The sequence below is a fragment of the Maniola jurtina genome, chromosome 10 (assembly GCF_905333055.1).
Source record: "Maniola jurtina chromosome 10, ilManJurt1.1, whole genome shotgun sequence".
Classification (NCBI taxonomy): domain Eukaryota; kingdom Metazoa; phylum Arthropoda; class Insecta; order Lepidoptera; family Nymphalidae; genus Maniola; species Maniola jurtina.
The window spans coordinates 10856672-10861773 of NC_060038.1; positions in this window are offsets into that span (position 1 = coordinate 10856672).

Genomic DNA, 5102 nt, shown 5'->3' on the forward strand with positions numbered 1-5102 from the left:
TGATAGTTTTATCACTTGATTCCTTACCCAAAAATTCCATGGCCAACTGTAGTTAGTGCACACTAGAATTAAAACTTGCGTTACAAGTACAAAAGAATAGACTGGTAGGTATTTTGGATTACTAAGAGTTAAATAAGAAATTCAGTGTCTAGAAATTAAATAATTGAAAAAAAAAAATCTAACTAGTGATTTTCCTGATAGTGAGTAAAGCAGATGTGGAAGATTTATACACTGCCCTGCCAGGCGGCGTATATCTATCCAAGAATAAAATGGTGTAAGTAGGCACTTAATTTTGTATATAATTCATGTTGAAAGTTGGTCAATTTGTGGAGGGGAGTATCCTCAGCAACCTACCTACTAAATAAGGACTTTTTTTTAATTTTCGAAAACAATAGATTCTAGTAAGAAATACCCTAGGTGCAAAATATGTTGAAAGGTTTCGTATTCAGCTAATCATACTTTTGTGAACAAATGTTATAGTGACACGGAAATAGTGTAAATGCTTAGTTTCTCCAATATACCATTGACAAAATAAACTACTATGTACTTGCTGTATCTTGGTCGCTATCGAACTAATTTTTTGACTTTCGGGAAAAGTACTTGCACTGTTTGCCAAAATACCTCTCAGAACACTTAGTGCGCTCTTAGCATTCTAAAAATGTAATATTTTGGTTGCTCATAAATAAGAAGTATCTACTATCTACCAAATTGCACCACATCTACAAACTGAATGTAGAGAATTAGGTAAATTATTTTGCTGCCAAGAGAAGTTTTGCTGAAAATCAAACTTAATCCTATAAGGGTTCTTTTTGAAGTACCCCTATAGAACTAAAAATCACCTAACTCCCGCCAATCATAGCTAATCCGGGATCCCTATGAATTTTTTAAGTAGGTACTAGGTAGGTACCTACCCGAGTTTATCGAACTATTAGAAGAAAGAGCGAATCCAGTGTTGTAAGTAGTCTCAGTAAGTAATGTCAATTGTATGCAATTGTTTTTTTATAAAGTAAAACAATGCATTTGATTCTCAGTAGGTTCCTTTCTTGTCGTTTTGTTTATGCAATTAAAACCTCCACACGAACGAAAATTTCCATTATGTCCAAAATAGCGTTACTTTCACCAACCTAATAGCCTCTACTTATATTCCTATTGAACTTGAATCCTTTCACAAAATGGCGACCGGCCCTTAGTTGACACTTTAAATTTTTGACTAAAACCCTAGAAAATAACCAGTAGGTGTAGGGTAGGTACACTTGTTTGCCTTGCCCTTTATTGAATAATCAATGAATATCTTTTCATTTTGGGAAAATGATAATAATTAATGATGTTCTCCAATGTCAGCAGTGTCGCACTGTCGAACTTTTAATGTGAACAAGAGATTCACGTTAAAGTTCGAGACTTCAACGATAGATGTCTCGAACCATATTCATTGCAGTTGTACGCAGTTTTATATTCCGAAAACAAGCGTTTTTCTTTGACCCCAATTACTGAAATCCCATCTAAAACCCCAATTAGATGTTATCTATTTGTAGAAATTAGTTAGGTAGGTACTTTACCTACCTACGTTTTTGTGAAAGTATGTTTCTTAATTAACCTTTTCTTTTGATCATGTAGTTCCCCAAGGAAACCATAGAGGTCTCCGTCTCCGTAAAGATGTTTTAATTGATTTTATTCATTTAGTTGATAATATTTTAATTAAAGATTTATTTGCCATGCATATCAAACTCACTTGTTTATGTATCTAATTTAAAACAAAACTGAAACTAACTTTAGATGTCTTTTCGAGGAAATATTTTAATTTTCTGTTAGCATGAGAGTAGGTATTACTAAAACTAATGTTTATTATTTTAGTTTATCTTCTAGTCAGATATATAAGGAGGCAAATCCACAGGACTCATTCAGATCATAACAATTTTACCTACTTTATCAATTTTACACCTTCATTACCTTCAGAAAGTTAAAACATCATCAAATATTATGTATAAAAAAAAGTTAACCATCTTTTAATTTTTTAACCTATTTAATTTTATTTTCATGATGACATCTCGAGACTGCGGGTTTTACTACTTCAACTATTTTTCCTATCGTAGAAAAGGTAAGTCGTGTGTTTTTATAAGTATTCTATGATTTGAATGGTTTTTTTTAAATAAAGATAATACAAATAAATGTTGTTTTTTTGTCTTCTACCCTTGATTTAGATCGCAAAGCAGAAAGGCGTCATTATGAAATCAATGTGGTACCGTGAAGTAAAGCCTCGTTGTTGAGCTTTGAAGTCAGGAACTAGGTACCTATTCAAAGAAAGAACACTTATTCCCTGGCACTAAGAAAATTATATTATTGCAGGATATTGAAATTAATTCTTATTCAAAAGTTTTATCTAAGTAGGTAGGTAAATATATTGTGAGTTGTGACTAACGGCCGTATTCACAAGTGGTACTATGAGGTTTCACAGTAAGCTCTAACGCATAGTGTAGGTTCCACCAATCAGATCATTGTAAATTGACGTGATACAGTCATTTGATTGGTGGAACGGACACTGCGTTCGAGCGCACTATGAGACCTTATAGTAACGTTTGTGAATACGGGTGTGACTTATCTATCGACGCACAGCTCTAGGTAGGTACTGGACTGATTGGGCTGAAACATCCGCTAAGAAAGGATTTTTGAAAATTCAACCTCTAGGGGGCAAAATAGGGGTTTACAATTTGTTCAGCCCACACGGATGAAGTCGCGGGCTGATTTATTAAAATAATTCTAATTTATTAAATTAGTCGTGACTCGTGTATGGTCCTGAACGTCCTATGAAAGTTATTAGTCCTATGAAAAGCGCCTATCAAAATTAAAGAGCAATAGTTTCAACGGACGCATCAATAGCAGGTAATAGTAATAATGATTTATCAAATATAAGTACTTACCTATAATTTGATCTGAGTACAGTAACTTATTTATACATTGGCTGTGTAGGTAAAGGCCAAAGGGTAAATAATAAATATGCCAAATCGGTAGGTAGTAGACAGGTAGGTACACTAAGGGTCATGCGAGAAATCTGACAATTTTTTTTATACTTACAATACCTGCAGTCCGACAAGGTCTTTTGGCGTGTGGCCAAAATCGGAACTAAAGCCGCCACTCGAGAATTGTGCACTTGTACTGATGGTTCGCTGTGTCGGCATTTAAAGCGACAACTGCGCCCTCACTCAAGTGCCAAAAGAGCCTTGTCGGACTGTACCATCATTATATGCGTTAAACCTTGACTGCGATCTCACCGTGGTCTCAGTGGTACAGGCCTGCCATGGTTTAAGACCAAACCTTCCACTTTTATTAGGGGTTTTAGAAGCTATGGCACTTTCGTTGATGGGATTTTAAAGTTGCTACTTCCGGGTATCGATCACGGGAACTTCCAGACCACATTATTAAACAAATCATTTAGCAGCGCCAGGGAGGTTGTCAAGGTAGGGTACATGCCCTCACATGGGTAGGTAAGATTAATATAGTTAAGGTTATAGGTAGGCACACTACTATTGATTTTGGAGCGCCGGATAATACCTATTCCTTCTTCAGCGTGCAAAGTGAAAGGTTGATTGAAGAGCCAATGCGTGGCGGGGTAAACACCCCTGCGCCATCGTATTTACTTACTACCCAAGTACCCACCAACAAAAAGGTTGTCAAATCAGCCAATGCGTAGTTTTTAGGGTTATACCCGAAGGGCGCGAACGGGACCCTATTACTAACCCTCCACTGTCCGTCCGTCTGTCTGTCAGCGGGCTGTGGATATCTTGTGAACTGTAATAGGTAAAGAGATGAAATATTCACAGAATGTGTATTTCTATTGCCTCTATAACAAATTTCTAGTAACAACAAAATAATAAATATATATAAATTTCAAAATGGGCGCCATGAAAATTAAAGAAATTAAAAAGTGTTATTTCTTAATTCTTGTACGATGGTACGGAATCCTTTGTATGCGAGTCCAACTCGCACCTAACTGATTTCTTTACCTACCGAGAAAATTAAGATTTTAATCTGAAAGAAGGTAAGTAATTTCTAATGCCATGCAAATATTATCGTTGTTACATTATGTATAGTTTCGCGACAGGTCGACATGGCAATCGGGATATAAAACGTGGGGACGCCCCACACACCCGCAGGTCACCCGTGCTATCCCGCACCCGGTTAGCGCGGGGGCTGTGCGGGTGTGCGGGGCGTTCCCATCCCGATTGCCATGTCGACCTGTCGCGAAGTGCGAACTATAAGTATTTTGAGATGAACAGCATCTCGTTATGCGGAACGTGTTGCGGAAATGTCGTGCAAGACTAACTAGGTAGTATAAGACGTAAACTAACTATAACTTCATTTCACTTTCATTTATCATAGCGTGGAAAACCCAGCATCCGTGTCATGACTTATTGGCAGTTTTATGTTGCTTTTTATATGAAATACAGCCGCTATGTTTGAATTTTTTTTAGTTTATAGCCAGTGACACTCGGGATACATAAGGATTCTAACGATACCCCATATAACATTCAAATCTGTTCAGGCATTTAGAAGTTATGGTGGAGTGAAGAAACTCACATACAATAATACATGCATAATTATACACTTACATGAACTTTGAAAACATTGCATCCCTCTTTTGGGCAGTGTTGTAAAAATACCACCACCAGGTGAGATTGCAGTCAAGGGTTAACTTACCTATCTGAATTTAAAAAAAATACACCGGCCGTTTTGATGGCCTTACATGTTCTGTTGAGCCTATAGCCAAAACTGATATAATACACCCAATCTAGCCCTAGCTTTTTTTCCTATTGGCATAGTGCCAATTTTTTAAAATATAAGTAGCTACCTAGGTATTACCTATATTTTTTTTTTTTTTACATACCTACCCAAGGTAGACATGTGAAAGAACAGTTCAACTAAAATATAGGTCTAGGTAGGTACCTACCAACCGGATTAATATATACTTATGTCGTATTACTTCGTGCTTAATTTATCAAAATGAAACGATTACCGTTCATAATAATTAATGTTCTGTTGATAACATAAAACAGCTGTGTAGTATAAACAGAATAGTGGTGGCGACGGGTGGGGTTCGCTTTTGGCCC